Genomic DNA, 20,056 nt, shown 5'->3' on the forward strand with positions numbered 1-20,056 from the left:
TTGATACTACAGAGTTCAGCACAATTACTAAACAGAAAAGAAAAAATACAAACATTTTGTCGTTTACATATTTAATAGAAGGCAGGACCAAATCTCTAACAAATATTAGCTTGTCAAGAACTTCAACGAGCTCTACCAAAGAAGCTTAGAGAATCAAAAATCGTTTCATTTCACGTATCTCAAAAGGGAAAAATCTAAATTCATCCAAATAACCCCTGAATCTTTTTTGAATCTAAACAGGATCTATCTGAGGGTGCCAGAAAAAAAATGTTAAGAGAAAAGGCAGTATTTGTTACTTACTACAAATATGAGTACAGTAGATCCAAGCAGCTGGAGGTCCTTTTATTTGTTGATCATAAAAGCATCATCCTCAAGACAATAGCCTTACAAACCTCTGAAAGGACACAGATAAGCACTTCCACTTCAAGCAGTAAAGGAAGACGAGGTATTCTAAAAGTCCTTTAGGCAAGAGACCAAACAGAAACTGGCCTGACGACAACAAGCATGACTCATGGCTGATGACACAGTGAGCTGCATGCTGAAGACCTGGTGCTGGAAGGCAGTAAACGCAAGGAGACAGAAGACTGCTCCCTGCACGCAAAGGAGGGGTGCCAAACCTCAGAAGTCCACATCAAGCCAGAACTTCTGAAGGACGTGTCTTTTGTATTTAACAGGGGCCTTAGGGGACCCAGGCTTTAGGGCACTGCCTCGGAATGCAAAGGCACAGGGGCCATGTTGCATCCTCGATGTGAAAAAAGGAGGGTCAAAGATGACCTCAGGAGGGTTGTATTTTGGAAATCACAAAGATTTGTTTACTTTTTCTAGCAAGAGAAGGGTTAGAGACTGCTTCAAAGTTTCCAGAAAAAAATTTCCTTTGGCACTAACCCAGGATCATACAACAGGAAGTGGAGATGCCTTTCTGGCTGGCAGACCCCTCAGGTCAGATGTTCAAACCTAGTCAAAGACGGAGCTGCACAGTTCAAATCGTCCTCCCACTGTGAGCTGTAAGAATTACTTTACCAGCAACAAACCAGGCAGTGGGGGTGATGAGGATTTTTAGGCTGCTTAATTTTAAAATGGCTTATGATGAGGATTTTTAGGCTGGTTAGTTTTAAAACTACAGATGAGATTCAGGCTCCAAGGAGTGGAATTTTTTTGCCCCTTTGTTGGGAAACATTTACATTTCTAAGGGAAACCTCTATCTGTGAAGATGCCTCCCTCTCTGTGCCAGGAAGAAGGGGGATGGTCTTATCTCTAGAAGCTCTTAATTAATGCCAGAGGCAAGAACTTAAGTTGGTTACTGTCTGGCAACCTCATGTAACTGACCCCCACCCCCCACAAATCCTCCTTTGTCTTTAGCTGAGGATAAAATTCAAGCGGTGACTTCTGCCATTTACTCAATCCGGTTTGATTCTTATCTAAAAGTTGTGGGACTGCCAAATGGCCAGACCATATGGGCACTGATACCATTTTAACTTTTTTACATATTCTTTGTCTTGTAAAGGGATAACTCACATACCTATGCCTTAAATTTAGCCTTACTCTCCACCCAACTTTGCAGCAGAGGCAGAAACTCTGACTGCCCATGGGTCCTGTCCCTATGCTATTCTACTCTCTAAATAAAAGAGCACTACTGCCAGATCTTAAGAGTCTAAGAAATCTTTCTTTCGACTCCTCGGCTCACCGACCCCGCATCAAGGGGGACCAACAAATCCCTGTTTATGGCAAACAGAGTTTTATGGTTCCTTTTATATTTAATTCCTTATTCCAACTGAAAATTATTTTGGCACATGGTTTAATTTGAAACTCCAACTTGATTTTATTCCAAGTACTTAGCGATTTTTTCATCCAGGGATGGAGGATCCAAAAACTCACAAAGGAAGAGAAAGAAATATCTGACTACATAAAAGCTTTAAACTTCTATACATTTAGAAAAAATAGCAAATAAAGTGAAAAAGGAAGGACAAATTGAAGAGAAAAGGAAGAACAAAATACAAAAGGTTGATACTCATAAAAAGGACTCTTGCCAATCAATATGAACAATGCTGATGTCCTACAAGAAAAAATAGGTAGAGGACAAGAGCAGAAGGTCACAGAAGACTAAACAGAAAAACACAGGGAAAAAATGTTCAACCTAGGGGCCAGTCCGGTGGTGTAGTGGTTAAATGCGCACGTTCCGCTTCGGCGGCCTGGGGTTTGCCAGCCTGGATCCCCGGTGCAGACGTAGCACTGCTTGGCAAGTCACGCTGTGGTAGGTGTCCCACATATAAAGTAGAGGAAGATGGACACAGATGTTAGCTCAGGGCCAGTCTTCCTCAGCAAAAAGAGGAGGCTTGGTAGCAGATGTTAGCTCACAGCTAATCTTCCTCAAAAAAAAAAAAAAGTTCAACCTAACTGGTAATAAAGTTTAAACAATCTAACACCTTTACACATCAAATTGGAAAAGCTTATTTTAAATAGATGCAGCAATGAAGTGGATTTAGTAACGTAGACAATCTCATACACTGCTAATGGGAAAGCAAACACCAACAAAATTCTTGAAAGCAATTAGGCGATTTGTGTTAAAGATCTTAAAATGAGAATATCATTTGAGCAATCTCATTGTAGGGATTTATCTTAAAGAAATAGTCAAAGATGTGATAAAAGATATAAGTGCAAATATATTCATTACGCTTTCAAATAAAAAAAAACACAAAAAGCTAAGTAGGCATCAATAAGAGAATCAAATACAGGATAGCATACATATATCATGAAACATCCTGCATCTGTTTTAAAATCATGATTTCAAGGACAATTTAACGGTTTGAGCAACTACTCTCAATGAAGCAATTATCTTGAATAGGTAATGTTCTCTCTGTCTCTCTCTCCTCCTCTCTCTCTCTGTCTCTCTCTATCTCTCTGTCTTTCTCTCACACACACACTCAGGGTTTATATCTTCACATATAGATCTCTCAGGCTTTTGGGACACATGGGGTCAGACTAGCAATAGCCACAGCCCAACTTCGATGGCTTCAGCCCAGCTACTCATGCAGGAACTCTTAACCGCTGCATTACTTCTGGGCATCACCAGCTACCTGAGTGCTTCCAAATACTCCTGCTCCAGCTAAGCACTTCCAGTGATCTGCTGGACACCCCCTCAGCCTGCTCGGCACCCTCAAGTACCATCACATCTCACTAGGCACTGCTGTCACTGTTCCACTGACACTATCAGCGCCAGTGCCATCTTTGAGGCTATTTATGCTGACACCTATATGTATATGACAGTCACCAAGGGAGTCCTATCCTCTGAATATAGGCTGGGGCTTTCTTTCTTTCTTTTATTTTGGTGAGGAAGATTCACCCTGAGCTAGCAGCTGTGCCAGTCCTCCTCTATTTTTCATGTGGGATGCCTCCACAGCACGGTTTGATGAGCAGTGTGTAGGTCTGTGCCTGGGATCTGAACCCGCGAACTCTGGGCCCCAAAGGTGGAGTGCTCAAACTTAACCACTACACACCAGGCCAGCCCCAAGCTGGGGCTTTCTTAATGGGACAAGTTCATCGTGGTTGGACTCTCTTCTCGTAGCACGAGCTCGCTCGTGAGCCCAGGCACCAGTAGACATGTCAGGCCACTGCGACCACCTCACAGCTAATATGAATCTAAGGTGGGACTGGAGTTTTCTCACAGCAAACAGCCCATCTTACTAAGTCAGTGGATATTCGCTTCGCAGACACTACTAACAACTCCCGTTACATGCACACATTCAAAAAAATCACAGAGGAGACACCACAAAAGGTTAACTGTGTATTCATTTTCAGTGGTGGGATTAAGAGTGCTTTTTATTTCCTTTTTAAAAGCTTTGTGATATTTCCAGCTTTTCTAAATGAGCAGGTATTACATTTAGAACTAGAAAAAGCAATTAACACTACTATTAAAGAAAACTAAAACTACTTTTTAGGTCCAGGTATAGATGAAAATAAATACTAAAATGTAAAAGTGGTTGTAAATCTTCAAAATAATAAGATTAGCCCCTAGGTTTAGAAAGAAAATACAATTTCAGTTGGTTACTCTGTGATATTTCATGACTCCAGTGTGTTTGTAACAATCTCAACTACTTGTAATAATATTTACATGAATGAATATTTAGAAGGTCAATTTTAAAGCTTGATGATAAGTTAAATAGTTTATAATATTGCATAATTGCAGTGGCCGTGAGAGTGGGCTGCTCAGAGAGCCCTTCACAAGGGAACTTGCTGTGAAGTGTGCAGTTAGCCAACGGCCTCTGGCTGCCTCATCCTCAGCCTCTGCTGCAGCACCCTGGCCAAGGCCACGCTCCCCTCAAGCTGCTCCCAGCCCATGACTGGGCATGGTTGGGTACTAAGGCTGGCCATTCCTGCCCAATGGAGGACTCGTCCAGTGAGCAGTCTTTACTCTGGGCACCCCACTGGTCTGGCCAACGCTTTCAGAGCTTATTCAGTTTGAGCTTCCTTCTACCCAGTCCTCCTTCCTTCCTTCTTTCCTTTCACAGGTGTCAGCCCTCCACCACAGTCTGAGTCTCTTCCCACCTACTCCTGCTCCCTCACCCTGTTAACTTTTACATGTTTGTCGCCCAAAGAATCTGTTGCATGTCTAATTCCATCATGGAGCCTGCTGCTCAGAGCACCGGAACTGACATAATAATCAACAATGCTATTTTGTATTGGTTTTAATATGGTTTTATAAGAAGGGAATACTGTTATTGTAGACACATAGCACATTAAATTTCACGGACGCTAAACAATTGCTTATTTTTAAAAGTATTCATATGACAAATACTAATATAGTTCCTAACTTTCAGACACTAAAACTACTAGTTAAATGATTTGACAAACATAATTGATGAGAACAAAACATTAAGTCAAAACTACAATTGTTTTCATCCACAGTCACGTGCTGCATAAGGACGTTTCAGTCAACGATGGGCCGCATATACAATGGTGGTCCCATAAGATTAGTACCACATAGCCTAGGTGTGCAGTAGGCTATACCATCTAGGTTTGTGTAAGTACACTCTATGATGTTCACACAATTACAAAATTGCTTGACAACGCGTTTCTCAGAGAGTAGCCCCATTGTTAAGTGACACAGGGTTGTAGCGCAATGATTTTATATGTTCTCACAGTTCAAATAGCATTGATACACATACACACATACCTTCCAGGTTATTGATGCCCTCAGCATACCGTGCTCAGGTCCTCCAAAGGAAATGATTTAGTCAGAGGAACGTCCGCAGTCCACCTTCTAACCACAAATCAAGGCTTGAAAAGGACATTCTACATATAAACAGGGTAATTATTACATTTGTAATTTGAATTATGTTAATTATCATCAGACAAACATTTACTTATTTTGTTTCTATAACACCCTGGGCACCACAACCAGGCAAAACTGCAAAGCATGTAAAGTGTGCCTGTGACACACTCCTACTCATTTTTAGTCTTTCAAAATTCTTGCCAGACGCCCCCTCCATCTCACTGCTGAGGCGGGGTTGTAACCGGGCTCCATCCCCGGTCCTTCACATCAATGTTCCCTTCAGGCTTCACCTCCCTAAACAGCACTTTGACGCCTCAGGCTTTTTCCCTCAACCAGTCCCCAAATCCAGGTGTTCCACTCTCTCCTGAATATTTTTCTTTTGGATAAATGTGAGGATAACGTGTGCCCTGTAAAGTGTTATCGAGTGATACCAGCTCATAATACTGCTGCTTTTCAGGAAGAAAATAATCTCAGCTGCAGTTAAAATTGTCCTGCCAAGGTAACCCTGTGACCTGGATCTAAAGAGAGTAACGGCAAAGCAGCATTGATTTAATGAGAGGAATACAGCTGACTTCTGCTTTTATGCCCAACCACAGCTTTCTAACTATTCCTTGTCAAAATACACTATTGCAGGCTTTGTCTCCAAAGATGTTAATGTGAGGCATCAGCTAAAGACGTGTGTGAAGACAAAAATTTCAAATAAGAGAGATGTACAGATAAAGATTCAATTTGTCGGTAAGTATGTTAGAAGCCCAATATAGTAAAACACTTTTCCACAAATCTTGAAAATCCCAGCCACTGTTAAACTTCCAGAGCCTGGACCTACTTTCTGTTGTTGATGCTCATTTAATAACATCTGATTTCCTTCTTAGAATTTATAATTAATTTACCAACCATTTAAGCTCAATAACCAACCTACTTGAGAAAGATCCAGGCGAGCTCATGAGAACAACTGGATCTGGGCCATTTTACATAAACAAAGAATCATCTGACTTCATGAATTGTCATGGGAAATATCATAGGAAGGAAGAGATGGAAATGGAAAATTTAAATGCTTTTGGAAATTGCTTGGATCCTGTCCTTTAACATATAAGATATTTTTTGACATAAGTTCCCACCATTTCTGCAAGCGACCCTTGTTTTTTAAACGCTTTTCACACACATTATTTCATCTAATTGTCAAAACAGTCCTGCGCTGTCAGTTTGTATTGGCTCTACTTTGCAGATAAGGAAATGGCTGTTGGTGGAATTTTAGTGGTTTAGACGAGACGCACATTTACTATGTGGCAGACTGAGGACTAGACCCCAAATGAGGATTCTACTGTGCAGCTGTGCGTTGCGCCAGGCAGTCTTTCCTTCCTCTCCCACAATCTGTCAAAGAGCCATTAATGGCTATTCAAGAAAGCGTTTCTTAGCCACAAAAGATCACCACGTTACAGGATTAAAAAGGATAAAAGTAACATAAATGAGACAAAATATCTGTAAGGGCTTCTTTAAAACCTAAGAAAGTACATTTCTGTAGTTGTACCGTAAGGTGTAATATTTTCTTCTGGAAGAGAATGCTATCAAACTAAAACTAATAAAAACGATAATACTAGATATACCAATATAATGAATGTCATTACTTAAAGTCATATTTTTGAAACCGGTATGGAGTCAAAACAATGTTCTAACTGGAAAAAACACTAAAGCTCTGGTTATCCGGAAACTACGGGGAGCCGAGCATCCTGGCGAGTTGAGGCTTTACATCTTTAGGCAACCATTCCTGTAAATCTTAAATATTTGAATACATTTTAGTTCTTCCTTTAAATTTGCACATTAACTTTGTGTGTTTTAAAGTAAGTAGTCTTTGTTCTCCAGATTCCAGCACGTCTATGCTATTTTTTTAAAACAGATTTTCTGTTTCGTCCTTTGTGGTAAAATTGTCAAGAGTCCGTCCTCATTGCTATCATAGGTCTCCACCAGACAACTCTCTTTTAATTCGCTGTTTTCTGAAGGACTATGGGGATTAGAAACAAGACTATCAAGTTAAATTCATTAGAGCAAAAACATTTACTGAGCCCCTTGTCTTGACCAACCAACAGTCTGGTAGCTGCCGATGACACAAGTTCCACGAGACGTGGTGCCGTCCTCCAGGAGCCCACGATTTAACAAAGAAGATAAGCCCAGAGAGGGATTAATTCGGGAATGGGGCTCCAGACTCTAACGCAGATAAGACAAGCTGCGCCCAGACCCTGAGGTGGAGAAATAGCTCCGCCTGAGAGACGGGGAGCGGGCTCTGTGAGCAGGTGTTGAGCTAAAGAACATACACGATTTTGTTAAGCACAAAAGGGGAAGTAAAGGCATCAGAGGCACGAGAGAGAGGAGCATGAGAAAAGGCACTCAGTCACGGAAAGACTTGGCGGAGTTAGAAAAAGTAAAGAATTTAAAAATTATAACTCAAATAAGAATTCTGTAAGACGAACTCTGAGTCACAGCTGGAGATAAAGAGCATGAGGGTTAGTAAAAGAACCTGCTGACATCTATTTTGGGTTCACAGAGGCCTGTTTTCTTACTTTCTGGTTAGATGTGTTTGAAACTACCACACGACTAAGCTCTAGGTAGATAGATTGTCATTGCTCATGGGCCTGTTTTGAATTGTAATTTTTTCTACTAATTAACCTCTGCTTACTTGTAAGTACCCATTTATAGCTTCATTTATAACATACAGTCACACGTCACTTGATGACAGGGACGTGTTCTGTGAAATGGTGAAATGCACTGCTAGGTGATTTCGTCATTGTGCAACCATCATGGAGCGTACTTCCGCAAACCTAGATGGTGTAGCCTACTACACACCCAGGCTGTGTGGTACTAATCTTACAGGACCACCATCGTACACGTGGTCTGTCATTGACTGAAAGGTCGTTATGCAGCGTGTGACTGTACATACTTAAATACAACTGCAACTCTCCAGAATATAAGGGCACGGGCTTGTGTTTTCACATCACTGCTGATTCCCCAACACCTAGAGCACTTAAATGTTTGTTGGTTGAACAGATGTACAAGTCGAATTTATATAGTGCTTTACAATGTGCGGATCATTTTCATTTTTTTCTGTCACCTTCTTTGATCCTACTAACAGAACACAAATGAAAGCAAGCACCGCTTCAACTAAATCAAGAAATACTCCCCCGTGCCTGGTTCTCTAGCTCCCACCAGTATGGCCTCCGTGCTGCAGCGGCAAAACTTAGGAACCGTGTATGCATCCCTGCCTGTAGTACTACATGGCTTTAAAGCAAAAACAGTCACGCAGATTTTTCTCCACAAGAAAAGACATTTACAAATTAAACAACCAACATCAGTAGTATTAATGGCTTTGTTGTTTAGAATAGCTATGCCATCTGTTACGCCTGGCTCATAATAGAGTGATCTGAATTGGAAAGTGACACCAAATTGCAGTAATTGTTCTATGGTCCACAGAATCACCCGGAGGGCTTGTGAAAGCACAGATTGCTCTCCCCCTACCTCCTACTGAAGGTTGCTGTTTCAGCAGGTCTGCGATGGGGCCCAAGAATTTACATTGCTAACAAGTTCAGTGATGCTGATGTTGCTGGTCCAGGGGACCACACCTTGAGAACAACTGATCTGGAAAATCAGTCTGTTGATACCAGATGCAAAAATGTAACAACACCTGCATAATTCCGTTGTTGCAAGGACATCAGTATGCCCTGTGCTTTTGTGTTTAACTTTTGGGGGGAAGTATTTTTGCCCCACATCTATCTTCAGTCAGATACAGAAATAAATGTTTGTTCAAATGAATTATTTAAGAAAACTATAGTTTCATTCATCAGCTTGCTAATTAAAATGAGTTAAAATAAGACAAAATACACAACGCAAAAGGGGCTGGGTAACTGGAGAATTAGGGTAACCATTAATTATTTTAAAATGCATTATTTCAACATAGAACAAGTTTCTTTTGCCCAAACAGAAACAGTAGTTTGCTAAAATTTTAAATATAATATGCTAACTTTTTAAATAGAAAATCAGACCCATATTTCTGAAGGAATGGAGTTTTCATTATAGAATCAAGTTACTTGGTTCATAAACTCAGTATGTGGAAGCTTTGTGCTTCTAAAGGACAAACTGGAAAACAGCTGTCCTGGTGCTCCTCCTCTAAGCCTTAATTCACAGGGAAGAGCTAATTTTTATTATTTATAATATAGGTGCTTCACGGTGTTTCCCATTATGAAATTCATCTTGTTTGAAGTTCCGAAGGTGATGATTGCCTGTTCAGGTGAAGGCTCATGAAGTTCAAGAAGTCAGTAAGCTCAATTATGAGATAAAAATGCCATCTCATACAGACATCATACTAAAATCTAGAAATTTGTATTTAGATAGTTGATAAATGATCCTCCATGTTACAGTCAAAATATCTACATATAATATAAAGAATACGTGCATATATATGCACATACATATATATGAACATATATATATACGCACATATGTATATGCTGAAAACTCTAAAGAAAATAAAAGAAACTTAATCCTCTGTTCTAAAGCATTGATAAATTACAGTGCTCACTGATTCTCAAGTTCATTGGACTGGTTATGTTACCAGTCTGAATACTATCCTCTAAGGTTGCAGTTTCTCAGATGCACACACAAATACTCCACAGAGGTGTGCAAAGCAAATCCAATCTCTACAAAACAATAAAAAACATTATTACAATACTTTGAGCTCCTAAATCTTTTCCCGAAAAAAATTTCAAATGGAGACTCAAAAACAGAAAATACTATAGTGATAAACTGCTCCAAAACTGCAAAAAAATATATATATATAGATATCATATGAGAGATTTCTAAGAGGAAAACATCTCTGCAGTTACCGAATGGAGGCTAGAACTGTGAAGAATCATGAAGAATTCCTGCTCATCGTGTGTGGGGAGAAGCTAGATCAGGAGTGTTAGCTCCCTTCGAAGATCATATTTCACCACTGGATTTGTCAAGAGGGTTAGGCTTCCTCTGAAGCATTTCTCATCACAAAATGGAATACTCCTGAACTACAGTCCATTTGGGAAGCCTTCATTCAAAAATCCTGAAAGGGAGCGTTAGGGTGGAAGCAGAAGCCCAAGTGATGAGACTCTTGCCTTCAAAAGTCCTAGGAGGGATTTCATGTTTCATAAAAAAGGAAACAAATGAGACTTGAAAGCACCATAAAAAACTTCCCCAAACTAGGAGTTCAATGTCTTCTCTTGTCACAAAAGGGTGAATGGAAGCATAGAGTGCCGATCACCGTCCCCACAAATCCTGTGCCAGTCACTTTCCTGTCTTCGCTCCCATCCATTCATTTCCCTTCCTTTGCTCAGCTGTGTCTCACAGGATGACCCTGCAAGGTACATTTCACAGGCTCCCATCCCAGCTGGCGTCAACAGATTCGAATATTGGGATGTGGCAGGAGACTGGAGGACCAAAGACAGGGGAGCCCCAAGACGTTTCACCCCTTCTCTCTGCCTCCAGTGGTGTCTCTAGCAATGGCTGTGTCTTTCTTGTAGCCTTAGCTCTTAACACCCACACCCACCTCCACCCCAAATACACACACACACACACACACACACTAACACACACATACCTATTGTTTCCAACTTACAAAACTCAAACCAAATGCAAAAGTAGAATCTTCAAATCTAAATGAACCCAGATAACCCAAGTACTAACTTGCTACTTAGTAGGGTCTTCCCATCACTAAACCTGCCAGGCCACCAATTTTATCCCTGTTGAGCTTGTAGTTGATTAGGGCTTGTCTTTGCACATTAAGCAATATTATCAGGAATAACCGGGCAATACTAATGCTGCACATGGACCACTGGTACATTTCTACCGTCACAAATAAAGTCTTATCTGTAAATCTGAGCTTCAGTTTCTCTAGTTTATCTGGCATTTATTATATTGATTTAATTTACAAAAGTCTTCAGTGGTTCAATTAGAGATGCTTGCAGGAAAAAAAAAGTACTGCTATGTAAATACTAAATGTTACTTCGACAACTTCCAACCTCCCCTTCTTAGACATATGTCTTGTTGAAAGATTTACTCAATGCTGATAAATAAATTGTTCATGCATGTGAGGTGGGGCTCCTTTTTCCCAAGGGAGATTTGTCAACTGAGAGAGTTGTAAACCTCCATAATATCCCCAACACAGGCATCCTCACTACCATTTACAATCCGTTTGTCCTTAGGCACATTATTTTACTGCTATAAGCCTCAGTTTTCACATCTGTAAACCAGCTTAATAACAGAACCTACCTCATGGGCTTGTTGGGAAGATTAAATCAGATATTCCATATAAAGTGCATGGTACTGCTTAGCATATAGTAAGAACTCAATCAATGTTAGGTATTATTTTATTGCCAGCTACAACATCATGCCAGTAACAGGAAAGGAATACAATTATAAAAAGTTGCTGACCTATACATTGTTTGATTAAAATAACAATAAGCTATCAACTTAAAATATCCATATAATATGTACAGACTCTATTTTTAGCCTCAGCTTTCAACTAAAAGGTATAATTGAATTACTGTCTGCGAGTGTTACCTAAATGAGCTTCCAGACCAAAAACACTAACATTAGTTAACAGGGAAAAAGGATAAGTAATTCAGGAGCAAAGTAATAACGGATGAAGCAAGAGGTTCTGACAAACATCAGACCCTCGGAGAACTATTCCCACCAGCCCTCTTAAACAGAAGGGGCTCAAGTGGGAGCCTTTCCAACCACAGTTGAAGACCATGCTAAGGAACAGCATCACTAAAATTTGCTATGGACTGAATGTGTCCTCTCAAAATTCATATTTTGAAGCCCTAATCCTCATTGTGATGGCATTTGGAAGTGCAACATTTGGAAAGTAATTAGGTTAGATCAGGTCATGAAAGTGGGGCCTTCATGATTGGATTGATGCCCTTATAAAAAGAGAAAGAGACACAATCTCTCTCTCCCTCTCTCTCTCTCTCCAACAAGTGACAACACAGCAAGAAGGCAGCCATGTGTAGACCATGAAGAGAGCCCTCACCGGAACCCAATCATGCTGGCACCCTGATGTTGGACCTCCGGCCTCCAGAACTGCGAGCAATAAACTTCTACTGTTTAAGCTACTCAGTATGTGGTACTTGTCACAGAAGCCCAAACCGACGGAGACAAAATTCAAACAGAATTTTAGGCCTATCATCTAAGAATCTAGAGTTTTTCATTAAAAACATTTATCCTTTTTCTGCTATGAAACACCATTTTCTGTTCTTTTCCAGTATCAGTTGGTTATATATCTAATATATAGCTGCCCAGGGCCTAGTTAAATAAAGCTGATGGATATAGTTTTAAGAAAAAAACAAAGTTCTAGAACAATGAAAACAAATAATTCTACTTTATATTTCAGGATATATCAATATTTAGCATATTCCAATAGGAAATTTACATTTACTCACCTCTTAAAAGCTAACATTTATTTCTCTATCTTATAAGGTATATTTTCCAAGAGAGAGAGGGAAGGAAAGAAAGAGAAAATATATGAAATAGAAAAGATTGTGACATAGTGTAATGGTCCCTCATAATTCTGAATCGATTATATATAGGTAATTAAATAGAAAGTATTTTTATAGATGAAGTAAACTATAAGCATTGTGGTTTAAATCTGTGTACGGTAAGAAGAGCTGAAAATGTTGCCTTTTTTTCCCTTGTGCTCCTAAGATTGTTACCATATGATCCCATCAGAGAGATCCTTAAGTAACTGTATTTATCATTTAGAGAAACAGAGACCAAGAACCTGGAAATTTTTAGTGGATTGTCCAAAGGAGAGGTGAGGAGGGAAAGTTTTCCAGAGGGAGACTTTCCCATACTCGTTCAGTTTCCACAGCTTCCCAGAAAGTTCGCCTTGAGGTCAGGAACTGATATTTAATGCCCTGCACTTGATGGTAAACTAATCAAAAGCACAAAAGGTAGGTCACACTTCTAAAATTCAGAGGAAGCAAAGCGACAGAAGCCACCTGGCAGGAACACTCCCATCCCACGCCCGCCCCCACTCCACCCCCAAAAGAACAAGATGACTCCATTCCCTTCTTTTAAGAACAACCAACATATTTTATTATTCAGAATGTTTATCCCCTTAACATAGCGCATCTTTTGTTGCTCTTTTTCTCAAGTTACAAACGATATATTGAACTGTTTTCCTCAGATTTTTGGCTTCACAGTATCTCATTCTTTCAATATCTTTTCCTTCTTCAAAATACAAAAATTTATACATCTAACTCAGTGGTCTCTACTCAACACTTTACGATGGAACAAAAGACTACACATAATCATACTTAATGTTTGCATATTGTTGTACAGCTTACAAACGTTCTCATGCATATTATCTTTTGCTCCTCATCTCAAACCTACAAGGTAGGTGAGAAAGATGTTATCATTATTCCCAGACAGAAAACTAAGTGTTGGAAAACAATTGTTAATAGTGACTCTGTGAGCATGGATGGATGGAGGGATAGGTGACAGGGAAATGGCTGGTTAAATTTCTTGTGCAAGGTCTTACAACTATTAGGTGATAGAATTTAAATTCCTTCCAAAATTTCTGACTCTGGAATTCGTATATACAAATTGACAACTGTTCAAGTCTGAAATGTGACTTAGGGAGGTTTAGCAACTCCATTATATATAACCAAAAGCCATTAAACATTTGGATGAAGGAAAAAAATAATCTAAGAGACTTAGAATGCACACTATCCATAACTTAAAACAAACAAATGTCTAAAGCAAGTATCTAACAGAGACCATGGGAAAGAGAGATAATAAAACAGGATGATAAAAGGAAATAATGTATATAATTCTTTACAACAAATGTAAGGCTGTGCTTCTAACATGTGTCCACTGAGTGTTTAAATTAACGAGTTTGTTAATTAGGAAAACGACATGTGAAAGGATAAAAAATCAAATAATTCAAAGATGTACAAGGAAGAAGTAAGAGTTCTTCCCATACCAAAGTCTCAATTCTTTCCTCAGTTTCTTCCATTTCCTTTTAAATATTTTGTATACAGTTACAAGTACCTACACACATACACACACGCACACAGGAGCCTTGGGTATGTAGCTATTCTTTTTCAGTAAGACTCTACCTTGGCATTTTTTCTAAATCAACGTCTGTAGATCTACTTTTAAAAATTACATAGGATTTTCCCCCAACATAAGGTCTTAAGATTCCCAACCATTAATTCTTCTATCTTAGCATTTTTCAGAGACTTGTGTATTCCCTGTGGTTTGCAGCTGGTACGTAGGCCACACAAGTTTATTTACTTCTTTACTAGAAAGTATATGTAAAAACAAAAGCCACCAAGATAACTTTGCAAAGAATAACAAATATTCAAAGAGATAGAATATGATACTAGAAAATATGCTATTTGGCTTCCCATTACCCAAGTGACATCATAACAACCCTTGTCTACCAGAGTAAAACTTAGAAAGTGATTTAACGTCAGAGTTAATACTTTATCGCCCATGCATAATCCACATAGACTGGGAAATGTCACCATGTAAAATCTGTGAGCAAGTCAAATCAGATTAGTCACCAGAAAAGTGCCTTTCAGAGTGTTAGATGGGGTACACGCAGAATTCCTAGAGAATTCGGTAAACTACCATACTGAAACCTATCACTGATGATGCTTTGTGACTTAAGAAGTATGTGCAAGAAGATACTTCATTGCCTTTTTACTTCTCTGGTAGAGAAATGAAGGTGGAGTTTGACTTCTACTTCCAATAATGATAGACTAAGTAATTCAGTCCAGTCCTCTCATAGGACAACTAGTAAAAGTGGACAAAGTGTTTAAAGAAATAACCAATTGAAGGCATCGAACAGCTCACAATATAGTGAAAATTTACTGGGAGGATAACAAGGAAGGGAGTCCAGGTTAATATACCCCAAGTTTGGAGCAACTTCCTCCCCTGGGAACTATTTACCAATTCCAGAGGGAAAGGTGGGAGGCTGAGAGGCTGAGTGGGATTTGCAACAACTTTCTAGTGCGTAGCTCACAGAGATTGATATCCAGGGTCTATAACGAGTTGGGGAGAGTCCCTCACTTTGGGCTGGGATGTCTAAGAGCTGTCTCTTAGAGTGGACCACAGGTAGGGCCTCAAAGGGACTGTAACTCAGCTTTGAATCATCTCAATTCCTGAGATTAGAAACAGGTGATTCTGGGCTACTAGTCTCCCAGATGTCCTGGAGTGCTAGCACCCCCAGGCAACTGGGAGAAGCAAACAAAAAACCCTAATTGTTAAAAAATCATCATCTTTATTAGTTATCAATTACTGCATAAAAATTTATTCCAAATTTAGTAGTTTAAGTGATAAGTACTTATCATCTCACAGTTTCTGTGGGTCAGGGGTCTGGGAGCAGCTTAGCTTAATGGTTCTGGCTCAGGATTTCCAACAGACTTCATTCAAGGAGTCAGATGGAGCTGGAGGCATCTAAGCCTTGACTGGGTCTGGAGGGATCATTTCCAAGTTCACTCATAAAGTTGTTAGCAGAAGGCTTCAGTTCCTCCCAGGTGGGCCTCTCCAAAGGGCTGCTCACAATGTGGCTTCTCCCGGAGCAAGGGATCCAAGAGCAAGAGAGGGAGACAATATGGAAGCCAATCTTTTATAAGCTAATCACGAAAGTGACACCATTTCTTCTGCCATTTTCCATTAGTCAGAATAAAGTTACAAAGTCCAACTCACACTCAACAAAGGAGACTACACAAGGATTGAGACTTTGAGGACCATCTTAGGACCTGGCTTTCTACACTCTAGGCCTCAAATTATTTTTACAAACAGATCTGGAAATACAATATCCACATATAATCAAAGGTAACCAGAAATACAAAGATAAAAGGGAAAAAAAAGAAAAATACAATAGAAACAATGGACAATAATATGTTCACAAAGCTCCAGATACTGGAGTTGAGTTGTCATACAGAGGCTTTAAAAGCTGTATATTTATTTTGTTCATAGAGAAAAAAAGAAAAGATGATGAATTTTAACAGATAACTCTAAGCCAAAAAGTAAAGCCCTAGATTTCTACTTCCAGGCATGACGGTATAACCTGGACTGGACTCACCACTTTGTCATAAACAAATAGAAAACTGGATGAAATATAAGAAACAAGTCTTTTCAAACATCAGACAACACGCAGTGCAAAATTGTGACCCTAAGTGGAGAGAAACAACAAGATGATCATTACAATCCCTCAGCCTGGAGGCTGAGAGAAGACACAAGACTCCTAGACCAGAGAAGAAAGACTCTGTTACTCATAGCAAAAGCAGTAGTGATAATGTCAGCATGTTCATGTCAGTTCCTCAAGACCAATCATTAAAGGTGGGGGAGAGGGTCAGATGATGTCTGCATACACAGTAGGTTGCTTTACAAGGGAGGAACACTGAGCCTGAAGACTGTATCGTTTTAGAGCAAGCAGTAACCAAACCTGCTCTTTGTCCTGAATGGAGACATTGGCTCATCCCTTAAGGTTGCTTGCTGCAAACATAAACCTGATAAATAATCCAGGTAAAGAGCAGTTAGGACCTTGCATTCTTGGCATACTCAGCAAGACATGTAGGACCTTCGGGAAAACCGACCTTTTCTCATAGGTTGCATTTCATCACAGTGATACATGTTAGGTCAGAATTATAGCTCCAAAAGCTGAACTGTTCTTTGACAACTTAAGGAACCAGACTGTTTATACTATAAATGTCCATTAATCAAGTAAGAGAATTAATGCTAGAGCTAGAGTTTAAGCAATTCATCCAAGACTTTACTTTTTTAGCTAGAGGAATATAAGTAGTGTATATTACGTCTTTATACAAAAGGGAATTTAAGATTTAACTAGATTTTACTATAATTCCTTTTTTACTACAGCTTCCTTTACTAGCATATAAGTAATACTTAGTCAGCAAAGTTCTTGACTTTGTTGAGAACTTAACTACCTCTCTTTCCCATATTCACAGGTGTTAAATGTTGTACACAAAAACTTTGTCAGTGCCTGATACAGAAAGAAAAGTTTTCCAAGTATTTAACGGAACATCTATAAAGGTTATACAAGATTGCTGGGCTAAAAAAAAAAAAACCAGGAAAATCCACAGCAAGAGAAAGTTCCAATTACATCCAGAAATCATTCTAACTAATCTGGTATATGTTTTTGAAAAAAGAGAAAACTGAAATTTGTTTGTGAATATAAAATCTATTCATATGTTTATGGAGTATATTAGTAAAGAATAAAAATATAACTTTGATACACCATATATGTGCTGGTTGTTGCGCTGCCTGGTACTCTGAATAGAGTTCATACGATTATGTTATATATTTAACTTGAGTCTTGTACAAATAAGGAAGTATTGTGAGGCATGAAATGATACTATGTTAAAGTTCTTATTAACAAAATAAGGCATATCTCAATATTCTACTCTTATTAGAACTATATTTTAAATAGTTCTAATTCTAAATATATATGAATATATATATTTGATTCTAAAGATACAGACTAAATATAAATACAGTAGCCATTGCAGTCATTTGAACATGGGAGCTCATCTTTTAAATTGCTAAAATAATGAAAATATTCAAAAGTATTAGCCAAATTTTCAAAACCTTGTAAGGAGTTTTCAGAAATCTCAAAAGTTTAAAAAATATTAGTAATTTATCATAAGTAAAGAAGTATAATTATTTCCAAGAATAGTACTTAAAATATTTACATATTTCTGGAAAAAGTTTAACAAAAACAAATATTTATAGGTTGAATTATAATTCAAATGCATGATGAAAATGATACTTAAAGGTGGTTTTGAAGATCATTTATAAGGCAAATAATCTTTTTTGTAAAATAAGTGGATTTTTATAAATCAGACTTGTTTAGAGTAAGGTATATCTTTAGACGCATTATGAATGCTTTCAGAGTGATATTAAATATCATAATCCCTAAAGTCTGATGAAATCATTCTGCCATACATTCATGCCAAGATTATTGAATAAGGCTGAAAAAATTTTGAGGATACAATTAGTCATTGTGGTGTGTAATATCTGGCAGGTATACATTTAAATAAGTCTGACTAGGTAGAGTTTGTTTTAATGCCTGACCATCTTTACCCTTAAAGCAAAACCTCATCTGCCTGCTATTCTATTTGGTGTCCACAGTCTTCTCTGATTAGTTGTTTCATATACAAAGGATTATTAAATGTGAGCAGTACTCCAACCGGACATTCTTAGCCAATGACAAAAGATTTTTATTGCACACGCATGTTTCATGAGCAGTAATATCACATTTTAAATGTTTTACAATGTTTTTTCAGCTAATCTAAATACAAATCATAAAACAATCAAGACTCGAATGTGTAGCAACAGCGTTAAATGCATAAGGTATAATCACATACTATTATACATAGAAAAGTTTAAGCATCTCATTTTAAAAGTTTTCCAAAACTTTCTTAGAGCATTTATGTCATCTAAAGCTCCCTAACGCAGAATATTCTCTCTCAGAATCCTTCTTTTTCCTGGCCAATTCTTTATGTTAAGCTTTCAATTTATTCGCTGGACACTTTTCCTTATGAATGTTTTCATTAAAATTCTCATCTGCCATGTAGCATAGGATTTCATTTGCTCTAAAGTCATGAACCGATAGAATATCATTTTAATTTATGCTATAATAGCATCCAGTTGAAAAGAAACTAGTCCAGCCCATAATATTTCTTTATTGTTATTGATACAATGGATTCTCTTTTTAAAAATCCTCCATTCATTAACTCATTCATTAAATTATTCAGATTCCTTCTCTGCATATCAGGCATTACTCCTACCAGGCTTAGTAGTCATACTACTCTTCTATAAGCTATTCATTACAATGCCAAATATATATTGGCTACTATCTGCCAGGCAGTGGTCTCCTAAGCCTAATCAAATATGGAGCATGGCATTGTGAAGCCATTCAGAGCCTAGTGCGCCAAGGGGTAGAAACGTAAAAGAATAACCATAACACAGAGTGTGAAATGCCACAACTAAAGCACATAAAATTTATCTATTTATTCAATGCTTCCTTCAACCAATACTTGAAAGTGGCCTACCAGTGGACTAAAAATATATACACAACATAGAAAGATAGAAAAACATAAATTAGGGAGCTGGGACTAAGAAAAAATATGGGTAAATGATAAGGAAAGAGTAAAGCCATCCATTAAGGCTACCAAAACTTCCCCTATACTGTTAATGGAGGTGCAAAAATACCCAACTGCTATGGAGGAAAATTTACCAATACTTAGCAAAATACAAACATCTACCGAAATTATACATTAGGAAAAGTACACTTTGATCTAGCAGTCCTACTTCTGAGAATTTATCTTACAGTTACAGCTCAAATGAATATAGAGTGGCCTATGAAAACGGTTATTCACTGCAGCACCGTTTGTAATACCAAAAGACAAGAACCCAAGCGTCAGTCAGTGAAGTCTGGTTAAAAAACATATAGCACAGCTACTCAGTGAAAAGCCTTCCTCCAAAATAGAGTGCAAAAGCTCTCTGTGTGCTGGAATGGAAAATCTCCAGACTCAATTTTAATTAAAGAAAGCAGGATATAGAAGAATACACACAGACACACACTCACACTCCCTGGTGAAGGAAGGGGGAAACGAAAAATAAGAATATATACTCATATTTGCTTGTATCTGCATAAAGAAACACTACAAAGACACACAAGAAACTGTAAAATGTAAGAGGTTGTATATAGAGGGCAGGGGTGAATGATGAGTTAGG

The 20,056-nt window shown here is 38.4% G+C and overlaps 1 protein-coding gene across 1 annotated transcript in view; it reads right to left on the minus strand.

Moving 5' to 3' along the window:
* The window catches only part of DCHS2 (dachsous cadherin-related 2), a 241,967-nt gene that overhangs the window by 198,188 nt on the left and 23,723 nt on the right, over positions 1 to 20,056 (minus strand). The window lies entirely within an intron of this gene.

Source organism: Equus asinus, chromosome 3, assembly GCF_041296235.1.
Source record: "Equus asinus isolate D_3611 breed Donkey chromosome 3, EquAss-T2T_v2, whole genome shotgun sequence".
Lineage (NCBI taxonomy): Eukaryota > Metazoa > Chordata > Mammalia > Perissodactyla > Equidae > Equus > Equus asinus.